Consider the following 20,984-nt stretch of genomic DNA (forward strand, 5'->3'; position numbering starts at 1 on the left):
AATATCTAAGACATTATCGCCACCGTGAAAACGATTAAGGCAAATATCAAAGATACACAGCGAAAGACTTAAAAACCAAAACTATTTGAATAACACAATTTAAAAACAACCCAACAAAAACAAAGTTGAAAAACAACAAAACCAAAGTCAAATAAAACTCACCAAAACTTGGAACCATTTAAGCCCCTTATTCAAAACCGAAACAACCCAACTTTTAGTGTTAGTCCACAAAGTAATATAATAAAACATTCAATGCATAAAGCAAAACATATCCTAATGGAAGTTAGCATGATTCTCTCTTCACTCATGCCCCGTCATGAACATGCTTCAATACCTGAAAGAGTATCTCTACTTGCCCCCACTACTCTCCATTAAAATTGATCATCGTAGGGCCAAGATAAAGACATGGCCAGACACAAACAACACACACGATCAGCAAAGCTGAGTACATAAGCGTAACTAAACACACTAGCATGCATTCTCCTATCATCACACACACTTACCTCATTGTACCTGTTTACAAGCACACCCAACAACCAACAAGACACAATGACTAGACAATAATTAATTCATTTTGCCTTGATTAGGCATCGAACGGGTTTCCACCTCTTAACCTCCCCCAAATAAAATTTGAGGTTAACTGGCACGGGAGCTAACCGTGCCAGCGACAAACCACACAAAGGTGGCGGAATTCCTGCGCATAATAAATAATAAAAAGGAATATATAGCGTCCTGTACTCCATCGGAAGTTATGGTTAAATATAAAACCCCATAACCCCCCCATTGTTCATACTCAAGGTATATACGTTCCAAGAGTTTTGGTGCGTAATCTCTTTCACTTTATGTTATTTACATATTATTAGACTTGGTGATGACTCTCAAAGCATAATAAATCAATCAACAATAATTATTCAATCAAACAAACTTATCAATTTAATTCTTGAATAATTAGTGACCACATATGATTTAATGTTGAACCCTTTTTAATTCTACCTCAGTGTCAAAGACACCTTAAACGCATAATGCGCCACAAATCCTATCCCTCAGTGTTAAACACACCTTAAGTGCACAAAGACACCGACATACAATTTATTCCTCATGTACATAGACACTTATCTAGCTCCTTCCTCATGCTTAAAGCATCAATAAAAATTATATGAACCATAATTAAATTTCTTTTCAATATTCCAAACATAATTAAACAATTAGTTTAATTAAGCATGCTCTCTATCATGCCATAAATAAATATGTAGTCCATATAATCATGCCAAAATATAATTTTCCAAACCATAAACCATCACAAATAATTCATGCTTCACAATTCAATCACCAACACCAAAAATTCACAATTTAATACATAAACCTTAGCATGATACTACTTGTAATTGATTGAAATTAAACCTAGCATGATTCTACATCATCAAAATATGCTAAGTACGCGAACGTACCTTGAATATGATCTTAAAATCGTCACAACTAGTAAAAATTGCTCACTTCGAAGTCTCCTACACATTAAAATTATAATAGAGCATTAAAACCCACTCTAAACAAATTTCCAGCAATATATGCTATCCTAAAATCCCTCTTAGAATAATAAGAATAGGCTGAAATTATATTTAAACACTCTAATTAAGTCCCACTTAATGGGTAATTTAAATTTCCTTCAAAAACATAATATTTAGGGTTATACATAAAATTCCAGCACTTTATTTCTAATTAAAACTTGTTGTAATTTGGTTTCAAAGCACTTAAATTGAAGATCTAAACATTCATACATCATATACTTTCATAATTTCATAAATCAAGAACCTAGGGTTTAAAAAATTGGGGCTTTTTAAATTAAAACCAAAGCTGAAAATTAATTAACATGATTACAACATTCAAACATCAAAATTTAATCCCAAATTTCATAATTTATAATTAGATCCAAGCATAGATTAAATTAGAATAAGAAGGATTAATTTTTTTTTTCGAGGAACACCGAGCAGCAGCCACCACGGCACGGCTGGGCTGCTGCCGCCTGTGCCGCCGCTGCTGCTGGCCGTGTGCTGGTGGCGCGCGGTGATGCACGGTGGTGGTCCGACCACGTGTGTGGTGGTGGTGGTGGTCGGCCGTGACAAAGGGGAAGGGAAAGAGGAAGAAAAAAAGAAAGAAAAGTAAGGAGAAAAGGGGAGAAGCTTACCTTGGGTTTTCTCCACTCTGGGCAAAGTTTGATTTGCCTCATAAGTGGGATATTTATACCCCTTCTCTACCAACCCTTTACCCTAAACTTTCCTCTTTTCGTTTTTCCTAATCCCTTTCCTAAAACTTGTTAAAATTAAACTTTCTATAAAATAAAATCCCCAACTTTTAAATAAAATACTTAAATAAACTTTCCTTTTATAATAATATTAATTAAAATACTTTAATTAAAATAATTACAACTATTTAAATACTTTATAAAACACATACTTTAAATAAAATACGTATAAAATACGGGGTATTACATCCACCCACATCACATCCTTCAACCTCCCTATCTCGTCAACCCGATAGGTATGGTAGAAATTCTAGTTATCTACAGTCATTTTATGGAAATACTCAAGCATTGCCATCGCATCTCCGTCTTTTAAATTGAGCCGTGTCTTCCTATTCACAATATTATACATGTCTTTTTTTTAAAACCCCACATTTTCATATCCATTCCTCTGGTGTGCCATGTTGCTGTAAATAGCAGGAATAGAGGATCCGACCCCATAATCGCCGTTATCAATTCTCTTCTCCGCTGCCTTTTTTATTTAGTCTTTTTTGTACATTGCAATGAGGTTTGAGTCCTTCGGTTCCACAGTGTGGTTATGACTATTATTTACATTTACCACCCTCCATTCACCAGAATCTGTCATTAACACATACAAAACAACAGCACACTCACACTTCTTAGACTTTCTTTTCACCAAAGGGTCGTGACTTACAGCCACCCTCTTGCCATTTACTACCCCAAATCCTTCTTGTTTCCCGTACTCCCTATAGTAACTATACAGTTCTTCGAAGTTGAAAACACCATTCCAATTGCAGGTGCATCCACTTTAGCAGGACAACCACCATCATCCTCATCCCCAATATTTTCCCCTAACTCAGTGCCACCAGTAATGATACAGTCATCCTCCTCTTCCTCTTCACCACCTTCAATGAAACCGGTGATCATACATTCATCCTCATCACTATATTCAACCAACACCTCATCACCCTCAACAACATTGTCATCCTACTCGTCATCATAAAAAAAAAACAATCAACGTCATTTTCCAAATTTACTTTATCGACCAAATCAATGTTCTGCAGACATTACATTTACAAATAACTAATTCAAAATATTTCCCAACAAATAATTAGCTTGTAAAACACAATACCAACATAACATATTAGTATACTATATCATTTGTAGTAGAATGAAATTACCAACAAACTCCAAAAGTTTACCAAAAACAAATACATACTAGAGCAATGTCAATCGGTAATCAATTTTCAGAGTTTCAATCAAAGATAATTTAAACTTTCAACCAACATTTATCAAATTAAAGCAATTAACAATCTTCATTCAATTATTGAGACAAAAATCAACACATTCATTGAAATAGGAGTGGAGCCAATCGAGGCACACACATTCACCACCAACAAAAACAATGCAACACAAATTCACTCACACAAACAACATTTTACAATTACCTAGCATTTATAGCTAATCGAGGAAAGAAAATTTTGCAGATATAAGCAACTACAACTTTCAACATATGAATTCTAATTTAAGGAAAGACAACGACTTACAAGATCTAGTCGACGCTTGACACGAACATTCTCCTCCTCCATTGCCGTAGATTTACCACCTACCGCGAAATTTGCCTAACAACTGGAATTTGCCCACCTACTCGAAGCTTACTCTTTATTTTAATCCTTCGTTCTCCGCCTCCATTGCCGCGAAATTTGCCTAACAACTGGAATTTGCCCACCTACTCGAAGCTTACTCTTTATTTTTCTTCCTTAGTGTATTAAAGACTGATTAAAAGTCCGTTTCCCGTTCTCATCACGTGACTCCTTTTCCTTTTCCATCATTTTTCTTTATTTTTTTATTAACAGGCGAAATTACACTGATACCCCCGGCTAGAGACATACTTGTATCTAGCTGCTAGATGCTGAGAAGCAGTGTGTTTTTTCCTCTCTCTCCTCAGTCTCCACCTCAGATTTTAATCTCTCTCCTCAGTCTTAACCTCATATTTCTCTCCTCAAGGTGAGTTATTTGATTTTTCTCTTAATTATAAATTTTTGTTCAGTTTCAATAATTTTCTCTTTTGATTTTCTACTCGATTTTTCTTTTGTTAAATTAGTTGTTTCTTTCAATTTTCATTTTCGATTTTCATGTTTGAATATTGATTTCCCTGAATTGTAGCTATGTGACTTTTTTTTTTTTTTTCCATTGAAGCAGCTTCCGAGCCTTTTCTATTCCTCCATTAAAGCAAATTCTGAGCTTTCCCCTTTACTAAAGCAACTTACAAGGTAATGTGTTTTTCAATCATCAATTTTCCATTTTAAAATCGAATTTACTCTTTGTGAATTATTATCAGATTTATATCGATCTAATTTTGAGAAAAAAATGGAAACCAATTTTATTAATTTTTGTGAGTTGAATATTTTAGGGTTTTTGAAGCTTTTTTCATGGAAGTTGGATGATTATTTATATATAGCTTTGGTTCATAATCTGATGATCATTAGCATAATTTTGTGAAGTTCAAGGTAAAGTGAAATGAATTGAATTGTCTGTAAGTAATCATGTTATTCTTCTAAATTGTTTTGGAGGAGAGGTATAACTCAAGAATGCATTTGCAATTTGATGTTCAGTTCACTCTGTAAGATGACATGACATCACGAGTTTTAATGAATTTGGAATCATACATATGTTTTTGGAAATTTTCCTTATGGGGTTTGATAATTTGTTTTATTTTAGGACCCCTTTTTGTGGTGGAATAAGTGAATATAGGTTCCGGTCCACCCGGTTCTAATATTAGGTTGTTTTTGAGCTGCAAGTGATGAACCTAGGTTTATAAATACTGTTACCTTTGACAACAAAGATGAAAACTCCCCGACAATTGTTATGGTTCATGGATATGGTGCTTCACAAGGCTTCTTCTTCCGAAATTTTGATGCCTTGGCCCGTCGATTTAGGGTCATTGCTATTGATCAGCTTGGGTAAGTATTTTATTATTTGTTTATATGTTTGTTATTGGTTAGATCAATCTTGTGTTTGCTTAAATCTAAGGTAGTTGTAATAGCATCACTATTACCTTTTGGGCTTCTAAACTTTCTGGTTTACATAACAATTTTTTCGAGGGACATGAGTGATATCAAATCAGTAGTCTTTCTTTTCCATTCATATTATTGACAGGGAGAAAGATTTTATTTGTTATGTCAAAGGAAGCATGGTCAATTGGTCCTGAAATGAAAATCATACATACCAACCTATGTGAATTTCCCCTTCCATTATTCTTTATTTATGTGTGCTGAATTTTCTTTTATGAGTGTAGAGATATTTTTGTTAAAGTTGGTTACTTTTGTAGATCTCAAACATACATAGGTCACAATGTTAATGAAAGTGACGAGTATCCTTGTGCTGTGGTCTTTATTAAATTGTGACTTAATATAAATGAAAATTATAGAATGTTGGTGAGTAGGTGGCAAACCTACCTGAGAAATTAACTGGAAGGTTAAAAAATTGGACAGAATAATAGAAGTGGCGATTTCATTTGCCCTTTATGCACCCTATAACTTTCCATGAGATGATTGTGAATCCTGATTAATTTTCATTCTGTATATTATTTTGCTTCATTGTTTGATTGCTTGCCATGTAGTTGGGGTGGATCAAGAAAGCCTAATTTTACTTGCAAAAGAGCTGAAGGTTAGTCTTGTTTCTTGCTTGTCGATATGTAAAAGGTTAATTGCTTAGATTGTTAAACGCGTAGTCCCTACGTTTTGATTTTTGAGTGTTTCTTGGATCTAATTTTTTATTTTGTTATCTATAACTATTAAAAGTGACAAGTTTGAGAGTTGAAAACTCCTTAGTAATATTGTGATGACAATTTTGCCCCACAAAATGTTCAAGTACTATTTTACCCTTATTCTGCTTGCTAGTGATCACTTTCTCCAGGATTATTCAATCTTTACCTAGGGTTATCATCTAAATTCGATCCCCAATTTCTCTTTCCTTCTCTCTCATCGAACAACAATGGCGTTGCGTAGATTTAACAACGAGCTTTGAGGTGTTACAGTGAAGGAAGTTCCCGACAAGGTGAAGCCTATGCTATCTTTCTCCTACCTTAACGAATCCGTTATCTTGAGCATGCCTAGAAAAATGGTCATTGATCTCCCTCCATTTTCAGGTAATTTTGGTTTGGAATGTTTCAAATTGATTCTAAATTTTGTTGATTTTATTTTTATTGGATTTGGAGCTGGTTATGTTGATTGGATCAGGAATTTGATCTTGAAATTATTGGGTTTTATGTTTTAGGGTTTGATGATTTGGGAGTTTTTGGTGAAATGTGGATTTTGATTTTTGCATTTTCTTTTGATTGATTGTTTATACTCAGCTATTTGGATTATAATGTTGAATTATGTATAGTCAATTTGGGGTTTTCGCTTATTTAGGGTTTTGAGATCTTCAATTGAGTTTTTTTTTGTTCTTTTTTTTTATAATATTTGGGTTCTTCAGGTCTTTGCTTGAAATTATACTATTGTTTCATGCTTCAATTATTTGTCTAAATTTGCCGCATTTAAATCAATTTTTGCCTCAATTATTGTAAATTAGAATTTGTTAGAAGTGTTAAATTTGAATGTATTGATGGGTATAATACGTACATTATTGTCACAGATTGATATGTTTACATGTAAATATTACAGTATGTGTGGAAATTAGCAATGTAGAATGGGTGGTTGGTTGTCATGACAAAGTGGATAGGGATAATTTTTGGAACACGAGTGATTCTTGATAAGAATATCCTCACTATTTAAGGCATTCTTCCTCGTGAAGTAAGTTCTAATCTCTTCTGCTATATACATGTGCTTAGCTCAGTTGTTTATATTTGCTGGTAATTGTGGATGAAAGTGAGTTAATGTGGAAATATTGAAGTTGTTATGGAGTGTATGAAAACTTTTTCCTTCAAAGAACAAATGTTAGTGTCATTATATTGAAGATTTGAAGGCTGCATTTGATTTAATTCCTCGATCCATGCTTGAGATGCATCTACTTTCTAGTCGAGTAAGGCAGGGGAATAGAATGTGTGCCTGTATTAGTATTTGTGTTATGTATGCCTTTTCTCAGCATCGGTTTACATCTTGTACAACAGTTTAGTACGTGACAATTTTCTATATATATTACTCCATATGATACATTTGGCTATGATAGCTTGTGAGATTATAATCATGTTTCCCTTATTATTTTGGGAAATCTCACTTATTGTATATGTAGGCGAGTCCTCTTATATACAATATGATTTATAAAGATTCTAGAGATATTAGCTATTCTGCTCTGGGATGGCTATCTGATGAGTGTCATTTATTGCACTCATTTGATTCTCTTTAGGGTGGATTTCATGCGATTCTATAGCTCTTTTCCTTATCTTTTCCTTAATTTTACTCTTTATTTTTTTAGTTTGCATTTTCTTAGTTGAATTTCTATCTTTATGCATTTCTTGGTTTATTTTGTTATTTTCTCTTTTATTTTCTTGTTTTCTTTCATTTTCAGGTTAAGGTCGTTATCCAATGATTCCTGAGGCCCCTTCCCAAGTTTGGCATTGATTAGGATGCCCAATGTTCTCCATTTGAGGCCCAAGCATGGAGAAGTGCAAGTTCCTAAAGACCTTAGGCCGTGCATTCAAGCCGTGGGGGCATGATTTCTCGTGTTGAACCCACAAACATGGAGTTTGGATAATGCAAGGTCCCTTGTTTATCAAGAGCATTGAGTGGAACGCACAAGGAGCATCGATATGATAGTGAAGAGGGCTGCCTTGTTCCCAGGCGCGGGCGCGAGAGACTTTGGCGCGGCCGCGCGGCCTGGTGGTGTGGGCGCGCCTGTCTGGGTCTCTGTTCTGTACCTAAATTTGCGCGGTCGCGTTCTTCCTAATAGTTGGCCGCGCCTGTACGGGTTTATTTGGGGACGATCTAACTAATTTCTCTTTGTTACTTTTACTATGTATAGATTTTCATTCTATTTTTAGAAAGAGAATTAGAGAGTTCATTAGGAGAATTAGATATGGAATTTTAGATCATTTTTGTAGAGAGCGAAACTCTAGATTGTAGAGTGAGACGTTCTTGATTGGTGATTGAAGATTGATGATTCTAACATTTTTTCCATTGAATTGAAGCAAGTTTGTAAGGATTTCTTTTACTTTAATGCAATCTTTAGCTTATCATTTCAATTGTTTTGTTGATTGTTCAAGTTTGAATTGAATTTGTGATTGAATTAGTTTTATTGATATGATGATGATGTTGAAATTGTAATTTAGCTTAGTTTTGATCTTAATTTATATGGATTGTGAGTAGTTCTCTTGCTAGGGGAATGTTGAAGCATATATAAGTAATGGATTGATGCTAATTAGGGGAAATTGATGGAGTTGATGGTGTGATTAAATTGGTTGATTGATTAAGTTCATGTGTGTGATTAATTGAAGAGTAGCTAACTTTGATTGTTACACTAGAATGCATTATAAGCTCACATTGATACGGAAAATTGATTTGTGGCTTGCTTTTGTCGATTGAGTAGGTTTGTAAGGTTCTTAGTTAGAGTCTCTCGTAGTTGACGCTAGCTTGACCTCTAGGATATTAGCCCACCATACTCTCTTAATTGCTTAATTGATTTTCTCTCGCAACACCCAACTTAGTTATCTCCAATCTTAATTATCTATATCCATTACAAGTATATGTGAATCCTAACCCTAGTGCTTGTTACTATTTAATTTCTTCTTGATTGTTTGATTGTTAAGTATATACACACCTTAATTCATTACTTCGAGATAGCTTAGCTTTAGCATTAGCATTCATCTCCCATTCCTAGTGGTTCGACCCTCGACTTACTCCTATGCTAGGTATAAGGGTGTGTTGAGAGATTACAAATTTTGTTTGACCGAGGGTAGATTAGTTTTCAAAGACCTAGTCTCCACCCTTGATCAAAATGGCGCCGTTGTCAGGGAATGACGTAGTTGTTTGCTATTGTTGTTGAGTCTATTTCACTTAATTTAAAAAAAATACAAAAAGATTTTTCTCTTTAGGTTACATTTGTAGCCGTGCTATTGATATTTGTTTTGAGTTTTTTGTATGCATAGGATAAGAGGAAGGACTTTAGTGCCATTTGATCCGGAAATCGAAAAAATAATAACAAGGATAAGGGTTTGCCAATCGTTCTTTGAGTCCAAGCTCTCCAAGAGAGAAATTCACCAAGAAAAAGAAGAGGAGGATCGAGTAAGCATGAGAGCTAATCCAAGAGTTGCTTTGAAGGAGTTAGGAACTCCCGGCGCTTATAGATTTGAGAGTGGCATAGCTCCACCAAAAACTCGCGCCAATGACTTTGAGATAAGGCCGGCAATGATAACAATGATTCAACCAGGGCAATTTAGTGGTGCCTAGCATGAAAGCCCACTAAACCAGCTCAAAGAGTTCGAGAAGTATTGTAATACCATCAAGGTCAATGGGGTTTCTCAAGAGTTCATAAGGCTCAAACTATTTCCGTTTTCTCTAATCGGAAGAGCTTTGGAATGGTTGGATAAGGAAGTGAAACCTAATTCCTTGAGAACTTGAGATGAGGTTACTAAGGAGTTTCTTTCCCGCTTCTATCCTCAAAAGAAGACCGCCGAGGCAAGAACTCTAATCCAAAGTTTCAAGCAAAAGCCTAGTGAGAGTTTGTATGAGGCTTGGGAAAGATACAAGGAGTATCAACGTGAATGTCCTCATCATGGAATTCCAACTTATCAAATCATACAAATTTCTACGGAGGATTGAGCCCCCAAGGGAAGTCGTGTCTTGATGCTGGAGCCGGACCGATTAGGAACAAGACCGAAGAATAGGTTGTAGATATAATTGTGGATGTAGTTCGTCACTACATGGATTTTCAAGAGGGTGAGAGAGAGTCCATAAGAAAAAGTGGCTCAAAGATTTATTTGGTTGATCATATTATTGCAATCAATAACTTGTCTTCCCAAATCTCAAACTTGGGAAAGGATATGACATTGATTAAAGCCAAGCTAGAGAGTGCCTCTTAGATTGCACCAAGTCTTCCCTCCCACATAAAAGGGAGAGGTACACCTTATAACTCTATTCCTCCTTCTAATTCGAGTAATATGCCAAGTGGTTGTGTCTTTTGTGATGTTTGTGGGTCTTACGACCATGATTCTTCTAATTGTCCAAATGCTTTTGAAAATTGTGATGATGTTGAAAACAATGATTGTGAGCAAGTGAATTTTGTTTCCAATAATAACAATGGACAAAGATTTGATGGTCCAAGGAATTTTGGGAATAGGAATTCTCACTAACAAGGTAGTTTTGATAACTACAACAATGGTGGTTACAAGAACCAAGAAAATTAAGGTTTCCGAGGTAACTATAACAACCAAGGTTATAGTAATCAATACCAAAGCCAAGGGTATGGAAATCAAGGCCAATCTCAAGGCTTTGGTGGCCAACACCAAACTTTTGGTAACAATCAAGGCCGTGGTAATTGGAACAATCAAAATAGGGGAAATTTTCAAAACAACAATCAAAGGGGACCCCCACCCGGATTTGCTCCAAGACCTCAAGGCAATGGTGATAATTCTTATGCTCAACCCCAATCTTCCAAGACTACCTTAGAGGAGACCATTGAGAACCAAACCAAGATTTTGAACACCTATATGTCGGTGAGTGATAAGAAATTCAATGAGATAGTTACACACAACAAGATGCTTGAAACCCAAATCACTCAACTAGCCAACACTTTGAAAGATTGTGCTAGCCCTTCTTCACTACCCTCTCAAGGAGTTGATCTTAATAATCCCGTTTATTTTATCACCACAAGGAGTGAAAAAGTGCTTGAAGAGAGAGTTTTAAGGAATAGTGAGGAGGATGAGAAGAAGAGTGATTGTGATTCAAGTGAGGAAAAAGAGGAAGGTGTGTCAAAGAGTGTGAGAAAAGAGGAGGTCCATGAGAAAAATAAGAGTGTTGAGAGAGTGCAAGACTAAGTGAGAAAACGCGACCTTCCATATCCCTAAAAGTTTATGAAGAACAAGTTAGATGAACAATTTGGAAGATTTATTGACATGTTGAAGGAGGTCCATCTTTGTATTCTTCTCATCGAAGCTATGACCCAAATGCCTAGATATTCCAAATTCCTTAAGGATATTTTGAGTGGCAAGAGAGAGTGCAATGAGATAGATTCGGTAGAGCTTGGTGAGTGTTGTAGTGCATTGATTCAAAATGACTTACCAAAGAAGATGAAAGATCCGGGAAATTTCTCTATTCCGTGCAAAATCAAGAGTAAGTTGTCTGAAAATTCATTGTGTGACTTATGTGCTAGTGTTAGCATTATTCCTTAATCGGTGTTCAAGAAAATTAAGCTAGGACAACTTCTTCCTACAAATATGACCTTGCAGTAGGCCGATAGATCTATTAAGTTCCCAAAAGGAAGAGTTGAAGATGTTCCCCTTAGGATAGGTGATTTCACAATTCCCGTAAATTTTATTGTGCTAGAAATTGAAGAGGACGACCACATTCCTATTCTTTTAGGGAGACCATTCTTAGCTACCTTGGGTGCTCTAATAGATGTTAAAGGAGGTCGTATCATTTTGAGAGTTGGTAATGAAAAAGAAAGTTTTAAGCTAAAACCAATGCATGAATCCTTGTCTTTTGTGAAAGGAGTCATGAATGATAATTCCCTTCGTTCATTGGATAATGTGTGTGTGATTAATTATTCAACTAACGGTGTTTATGAGATTTTTGATGATGTGCTTGTGAAGTTTGATGGCATGAAAGTTAGTGAAGAAGAAAAGCTTTCAAAGGCTAAGGACGAAGAGGTAATTGACATTCCACATTGGTTTGAGATTTGTCCTCAAGAGGAGGAGGATGGTTCCAAGGAAATGGATGGTGTTAACCCGTCTACAAGAAGGAACAAGGATAAGAAGAAGGCAAGGGCTTCTAGGAAGAAGCGAATGAGATTGAAGTTGAAGAATGAGAAGGTTGTTTTTGAAGTTCAAGCAAATGAGGTTTCATCAAGAAACAATGAGAAGTTATTACAAATTGAAGAGAAGTTTTTACTTTCCGCCACTTTGAGTAAGGTGGTGTCCTTTGACCCTCCATGATTAGGAGGAAGGGTCGAGCTTAGGACCATAAGCAAGCGCTTCCCGGGAGGCAACCCGAAGATTTCTAACCTTTCCTTTTGATTTCTTTTTTCTTAATTTTCTTTCTTTTATTTTCTTTTCTTTCACTTGTTTTTCTTTTGGAATTATAGGGTAAATTCATGGAGATGGATTAATTCAAATGAGCACGAGCAATGGATAGGCGTTTTGCGGTTTTCAATGTGATATATGTTCATTTTATCGAATTTTGAGGTAACAAGGGTAAGAAGTATTAGTGAGGTAAGATAGGGAAATTGTGCTAAAATTTGAAAGAAATTTGAACTTGGTGTGTTCATTGTGGTGCTATAATTATTTTAGGGATGTTGAACCCACATTCTTCATGTTTATAAACTGATCATTACGATGGGTTCAAAAATACCGGGATGATATTGAACGATAAGCGGCCCACAAATGAACGCACCAAAGAAGCAAAAAACCAAGTTGCTCTGAATGGCGTAGGCGCTCCAGGGAGGGTGCGTGCGCGCACGACATGGGCGCGGACGCGCAGCTTGGCCGAGCGGGTGCGCACCCCTGCAGCCGTGCCTTAACTTTCTTCTTTCCTTTTTTTTTTCCTCATTTATCCTTCTTACCTATCACATTCGAACGCACGCATCTCATCTCACTCTCAAAACCGCACAAACCCTAACCCCTTTCAATCAAAAATCATCAAATCTTTCCACATTTTCATCCTTTTCAACAAAGACTACACTATTTCCATCTATTCCAACCTTCAATCTCTCTCATCCATTGTTGAAGCAAATTGGAGCTTTTTTGTTTGTGAGGAAATTGGTGGCCAAAACTTGTTCAATCTTGCATCTTGTATGGTATAAACATCTTCTTTTACTCTTAATTGCATAATTATATCATATAGTTGTAAGTATTGGGTTGTTGATGGATGTGAATATTAGTAGTATGAATTTTGGTGATTTTGATGATTGATGTTGAATTTTGGTTGATTATATATGTTGTTGTTGATTGTTATTGCCTCACATTGTGTTATTTGATGTTTTTGTAGCTAAATTGAGCATGATTGTTGAGAATTGTTGAGGTCGTATTTTTAGTAGTGTGACATTGATATTGTTGAGCATTGGTTATTGGTTTCATTGTGATTGGTGTATGGTTGGAAAGAAATTGTTGATTTGAATTGGTGGTGATTGTGTAAATTTGGGATTGTTTGATTTTGGTAGTGAGTTGTTGATTGACGGTGTTAGTAAAGGAGTGTGATTGAGGCATCTTGAATTGTTGGTTGGTTTTTCTTGTGGTGTTTGTGGTGCATTGTGATTGGATTGTTGAGCTATTATCTTCGAGAATTCACCATGTCTAAACACATTAAAAAGCTTCTCAAGAAGCGAAAGACCAATGTAATAATTGACGAACCCGCTCCTTCCCCTCTACCTCATAATCTCTTTAACCTACCCCTATTCCCAAATTACGAATTACCGACCCCATACAAAAGGCAAGATACACCAAACTTAAAAATAACTGTTCCTGTAAACCTTCCTGACATTACTTCCAACCGAACATGATTAAGTTGGGAATTGATGAAGACTTAAGGGAATTGCTCAACAACCTCCGTATGGGATCATTCGTGAGCCAGAGCTTCCGTACCTATGTTCAACCTACTTTAGAGTTCTTGGCTACGGTTGATCTCGTTGTTGCTTAGAGAGGTTACTATCAAGCTCGGTTTCAACTCTTCAACATTCAATTTGATCAACCTCTTGAAGAGTTCGTTCAATGCAGCTCGTGACGTCGATCCAAACTCGGATATTTTGGATCCCGAGCTCTTTTTCATGATGAGTATGATCAAAACTCATGGTGGGATACCATTTCAGGGTATGGTGACTTTGTGACCCGGTATGCTAAGATTAGTAAGGTGTACCAACCATGTCTTCGAGTTCTCCATCGGCTTTTGGGGTATTCGGTGTTTCCAAAGAAAGAGTTGGGTAAAATGAGTTAGTTGGAGCTTCGGATTCTTCGGGTGGCTACAGGTGAGGAGTACCGAGGTCGTCTAAATTTGGGGTACACATTTGTCAAGTATTGCCAAGGATTGTAAGATAGGGAATCCGCGAGATTCCTTGTGGGAACATGGTCACAAGGCTAGTGACCAACCTTTAGCTCAGGCACTATTTGTCATCTTGCACTCTCGTGAGGGATGTTGATTCTCTCTACCTCGATGTCAGGCAATTGAAGCAAATCTAGTTCTTAATAAAGAATGAGGACGACGAGGTGTTTGATTGGCTTCGGGAGAACACGCATTGGTGCTATCTCCCTAACCCCTCCTTGACTTCTCTCACCCGCGATAATGTGGAAAATATTTGTCATGTCTCCAAAAGTCACCGCCCTCCCTACTGTGATGATGATGAAGAGATGGGTGAAGAAGAGTCGCCGCCGCAGCAGCAACAACAAAAATAACAACATCAAGATTAACAACACCAATTTGCTAACTCCGACTTGGTTGCCCTTAGTTCTCAAATGAAGGGCATGAAAATCTGGTTGGAGGGCATGTATGATCAAGACTTTGAGGCCCTTTAATCTTAAATGAGAGGAATTTTGGAGATGCAACAAGGTATGTTTCTCCAACAACAACATTTATATGATGCGGGTGTTAACCGGGGAGACATCACTCCCTGGTTAACTACCCTTACTTTCCACCCCAACATGTTACTATACCATTTTTTCGGGGTGATGGGGTACCCACGTACCCATATTGTCAAGGACCCCCGGGGTCCAACACCGAGACTCGCTCATTCCCCGATGAGCATGGTAACTATGATTACCGTGTTCCCTGTGGGAGCGACTATAGGGGTGATCCTAACTACCCCTATGTACACCCCGAGCACCCACTACCGCTCGCCTTGCCCGATCCATTCACTCCCCTTGCCCCTTTACAACAAGATAAGTTTAGGGGGCACTATGGTTGGCCACCTAGTTACACCGGGGGATGGGATCCTTATGGTCCCCCATCCGGGTTTTCCTATGATGGGGATGACAGTGACGGCTCCGGGTCGAGTGGTAGTGGTAGCTAGTTCCCTTATTTTTGTGCCATTTACCTCCATGCCTTATCTTATGTGTGCTTACTTTGTATTGATGGGATGTTGAGATGTATCTATGATTAGCTTGGAGGAACTTTCCTGTTTTTAGGGGTTTGTCTCGGTTTCTGTAGGCGTCGCTCGAAGTGCGCCTACGTTAAAAGCATGTGTGAATATGCTTGGCACTCATAGAAACTGGGAATTGAGATAATACGATCAGAGACAAATAAAGTAGAGAGCCGCCAACTAGTTTTTAAGGAACTTGTAAACCGTTCACGGATCATAAAAAGGCAACCACGATAAGGGACAACGATAGGCAACAACGATTGACCCGTGAAGGTTACACCCCATTCATAATCCATGAGATTACTAACTCCATATGGTTCGGAACCACGAAAGGAGGATCGGGGATGATGGTATGAAGTGAGTCATGGAGTCACATTCGCCCATATTGGCCTCTACTTGATTCTTATAATGAAAAATGATTCCTGCGATCTCAAAGGCATACAAACAGAAATTTAATTTGCTCCAAACTATTATTATGCTAAATTGGTTGAATATTAATGCAACATATAATTCTAAAATATGGTGATCACTTGATTTAACAACAAGATTAAAAAGGAGCCTAAACCGGTCGTCCAAATTATCTTATTAGGCGTGATTTTCAATTACATATTCCCTTTAAACATTCAATATGGTGATCAATAATAATATAATAGAAGAAAGATTAATATTGGAAGCAATTTAACAATAATTCCAACAATATAAAATCGTTAGAAAAATAATAGAAATTAAAGGAACATAATTCTTACTTTGATTCTGTTTGCTTGCAACTACAAAATAATAAACGAGTTAGTAACTTCAAGGAAATAATTATAAAACAATAATTAAATTAAATTAAGTAAAGTAGAGTTGATTTCGGGCCAAACCCTCAAACAGTTCTACCTTTCACGCCTTCGCTTAAGGACAGAACCACGAGTAAAGTATGGACTCCTGGGAGTGCTTGAAGAAGGAATTTTGAAAGAATAAGGGTAGGCTAGTGTTTAGTCTAGAGCATAGAAGAGAGAAAAATAGAGAATTAATTGATGCCCCGTACATCATAAATGAGGGGGTATATATAGAAAAAATGTGCTAAGGGAACTCACGAAACCCTAAAATGATAAAAACCCTAAAAAAGTATACCGTGACACGGAAAAGTGTGCCGTGACACGGGAAATCCCACCGTCAGCCGGGAAACATTCCTGTGTCACGGTGTACTTTTGTGTGACGTGGGAAATATATGCTGAACGGGTGAGAAAACGCGTTAAGGGTTTACGCGGAAAGGACACGAAAACCCCCGTGTCACAGCAGGTGTCCCGTGTCACGGGGAACCCCACCGTCAGACGGGAAAGTTTCCCGTGACACGGTGGACTGTTTCCGTGACGCGGGAATTTTCAGTCCGCTTTTCCGTCTAAATTCATTTTTAACCCTAATTTCGTTCAGCATTTTAAGTGCCGATTGATAATTTCGGGCCATTTTCTGATTTTATTATTATTTGGGCTAAAATAAATAAAAAGTTTGTGCCAAAAGAAATAATAAAACAATAAAATAAAAAAGGTTTGGGCTAAAATTAATTAATAAGTTTGGGCTGAAATTAAAACTATGCTTTGACCAAACATCAAGACTAATCCATGGACTATTCCGAAATTGAATTTAATTAAATACGATATTTTAAGCACTCTCGGGATTAAATACTGAACCCGACCAATAGTGGCGGTGAAAGATCGTTCATCATCGAGTTTGATTTTGGGGAGACATTTTTAGGTGTCTACAGAAGCCCCCACTTTGACTGAGTTTGTAGAAACGTCAGTTTTGTAAACGATAGTCAAAGTAGTCGATAGGGACGGAGAATGATTTAAGATGTTCTGCGATCATAAATCACTCTGTATACGTCGATACCTTTAGAAAAATGTTAATTCCAAAGAGTAAAAGGACAAAATACGTATCTGGCACCAGTGTATCGGTGACAAATGAGTTTCGCAGCTTCCTATGCTTGAAGGAATCCTCCGGATGACGTTCGTTGAAACGCTTTCCATGCCTGAGGAAAGCCGACCGAGGAATTTGGTAGCTTTCTAAGCCTGAAGAAACCTACCGGATGATACTTTCCATGCCTGAGGAAAGTCGACGTATGAATTTGGTGTCATTTTATTCTTGAAGAAATCTACCGATAATGCTTTCCATGCTTGAGGAAAGCCGACTTGGCGGTTTTCTATACTTGAAGAAAAATCCACCGATAATGCTTTCCATGCTTGAGGTAAGCCGACTTGGCGGTTTTCTATACTTGAAGAAAAATCCACCGATAACGCTTTCCATGATTGAGGAAAGCCGACAATTACTGTAATCGCTGAAATTTGCAAGTGTATAATGGTTCGATTATCCCCGAACGTGGGCCGCAGATGATTCACACCTTCAAGTTGATTATCCAACCATATTAGGTGTTTAAAATATCGACAAAATTGATTTTGACGCTTCCTAGGGGCAAAATAGTAATTTTGATACCCTTCAAACGTCATTTAGAATTTTTCGCATAATTCTACTGAAAAATTAACTGTCCAATTTGTGTGGAAAATCGTGCAATTTTGGTCAAAATGCCAGGAATAATCGTTGTCAACTTCGAAAAGTGTGCAGGACAAAAGCTTGAAATCCGTGCCACGTGGATAAATTCCGCGACACGGTGCTCGATTGCCGTCAAACGGGAGGAATTCCCGTGTCGCGGGATTTCTTTTAGCACAAAAATCCCACGCGCCCCGTACCACGCGCCGAACACCGTTACTCAGTAACGGGAAACGTGGAACAGTAACGGGGTCGTGTAACGGTCATTTTTTGGCTTTAAATCACCATTTCTCTTTCTTCTTCTGCTCTCACTTCTCCTCTCTATTTTTACTCAGATTCCCATGCCACGGCGAGGCTGCACCGGCATACTGCTGTTTACACCGTGTCACGAATCCCCTTACCGTGACACGGCGGCGATGTTGGGTTTCTTTCTTTCTTTTTTTTTTGCTATTGCTCGTTGCTGCTATTGCCGTTTAGATTTCGTTGCTCCGTCAACTCCTAGAATCACCGTTACACGGAATCCGATCATCATGGCACGGGACCTGATCACCGTGTCGCGGTTTTTGCTCACCGTGTCACGGCGGCTTGCTATGCTGTCTTCACGGTTTTTTCGAGTTTTGGAGCTCAAATTTTCATCAATTTTGCTCTAAATTTTTGCTACTTTCTTCATTTTTGGTTCTCCACAATGATCTTAAGTTTCCTTTGATTTTGTCTCGAATTTGCTTCAAATGAGTAATTTCATGAAAAAAAACCCCTTAAAAATCAATTTGGGGATTTTTTTGATTTTGAGGTTTATGTTAAAATTCTTGCCATGAATTTACTTTTATATGTAAGTATGTGTGTTTGTGAGCGATTTGAGACAAAAATTGCATGACTTGGTGAAGAATTGAGCAAATCACCATTTTTGGTACTACTTGTGGGAAATGGCGTTCTTGTTGTTCATGTTGTACTTTTGCACTTGAAATGAAGACATATTGGTTGTAGATCTTGTAAAATGTGCCATGACGCGTCGATCTATTGTTTTCGTGCAATTTTGAAACATGTTTTGTGTTGTGTATGTACTACAATGTCATGGAGAACATAGTATCATGCAATTAGGAGAACATCGTCATGGAGAAACTAAATACTATAATTAATTCCATTATTTTGCGTATAATAGAAAACGCAATAAATAAGTAAATAACTTAGGAAATGATGCTAAGCATTTAGGTTTTTATTAAAATGCAACTCAACATAAATAACTAAATATCTTAGGAAATGATGCTAAGCATTTAGATTTTTATTTTTATAATAGCATGCCTAGACGACGAGATCGCGATCTTTCCACTCATGGCCGACGTTAGGCTTTTCGGGAAGACCCTCCCACGATTCCCGAGGGTATGGATGATGACGTCTTAGAGTCTAAGCCTCGACCCTCTACGGGTAGAGGTAGGTGGGCTCCACCTCCGTAGACACCAGACCAGTTGGTTTTCTATCGTTAGAACCACGTTTCTCATCGTCCACTTGCCGGCATAGTTGACGGCACGCGTCGCCATAACGGTTCTGGAGCCAGAGATTTGATTCCTCGAATTCATTAGATTATCACGAGGAATCCTGCTACGAACGCCTTATGGGAATCAGCTGGTCTAGTAGACTTTTATTCGGCGATCGTAGGTTTTCGTAGCCCCAGGGTTGCGGTGCGACAGTCGTTCGCGCGTTGTTGGAGTATTTTTGGGATACTACTAACACCTTTTACTTTGCTTGAGGGGAGATGACAGTGACCCCTCTGGACTTTAGCATGATCAGTGGTCTTCGCTTCACTGACCGGGCCGTAGCACAGATGTTTGATCTTTCTTGGGGAGCGGCTGAGGCAACCGTTTTGTTAGGTCCGATCGTTCAGCATATCAGGACTCCTCCGATGTCTCGAGGTGGTCCTAGGAGCGGGCGATAAGAGTTGGCTTTGGTTCTGGCTCGTGGTTTCGACATTGAGGAGACATCACCTGTGCAGCAAGTGCGGATCTTCATTTTGATTCTCATTTCCATGACTCTTTCTCCTGATTGGAATTCGCGTGCGCTCGTTTGCTATCTTCCTTCTTTAGTTAGGATCAGTGAGATAGGATCCTTTAGCTGGGCCAGCCTCGAATATGCCGACCTTCTCTGGTCATTACGTCATGGATGTAGGCAGCTGAACGACGAGTCCCCTGTCACTGTCTACGGTTTATGGAGAGTCGTAGAGGTGACGATCCTTTCCTCTTCTTGTTTTATTTTAATTTGTTCGACTCATGTGCTCAATGATTACTTTTCATTGTAGCTATGGTTCTACGAGTACTTTCGGGGATTGGCCCCACGACGGCGTCGTGGAGCGGTTCATGACTTCCCTATCGGGGCCAGCTGGCGTAACCGAGGAGTGTCACGGGTGGAGTCTGTCTCTGCGCTACGCGGGCTGCTACGCCAAGGCACCTCTTCTGTTGGTGTAAGAATTACTTTTATAGCCTGTTGTTTTCTATCTTGACTTTATTTTCGGTGTTTCATTGCAACTTTTTATGGTTTTCAGGTTGCTATTGATGTCTAGTATCGTCCTTGGGTTGGGATGACTAATCTTCCTGAGGCCTTGCAGCTTTCAGCGTATCGCACTGTTTTTGTTGGTACTGGACACTTTGTCTGGTATCTGGGGGAGCGTGTCGTTCGTCAGCACAGTGGTGATCGCTCTGTGGTGCCCTTGTCTCCACCTGAGTCGATGCTGGACTCGCGCTTGCTTAGGTAGTTGATAAACAGGGAAGAGCGCTACACCTTTCCTTGGCAGGAGCTTGTGCGCATGGAGGGTGATTATGCGCAGGAGTTGCTTCCCTCTTTGGCTCCTCCACCCCATCTTCCTGGGGTACGATTTCTTTTGTGGAGTTTTTCTCTAGTCTCTGTTTAAATAGTCGAATAACTTGATTATTCGATCGTCTTTTCAGACGACTGTTCGCCGTGTGGGGAGGATTGCGATTCCGCCTCAATC

The 20,984-nt window shown here is 38.2% G+C and overlaps 1 pseudogene; it reads left to right on the plus strand.

Annotated features, from left to right (window-relative positions):
- Positions 1 to 5,125: 5,125 nt before the first annotated feature.
- The window catches only part of LOC110699318, a 65,639-nt pseudogene continuing 49,780 nt past the window's right edge, over positions 5,126 to 20,984 (plus strand).

Source organism: Chenopodium quinoa, unplaced genomic scaffold (genome assembly GCF_001683475.1).
Source record: "Chenopodium quinoa cultivar QQ74 unplaced genomic scaffold, ASM168347v1, whole genome shotgun sequence".
In the NCBI taxonomy this organism is placed as follows: Eukaryota; Viridiplantae; Streptophyta; class Magnoliopsida; order Caryophyllales; family Amaranthaceae; genus Chenopodium; species Chenopodium quinoa.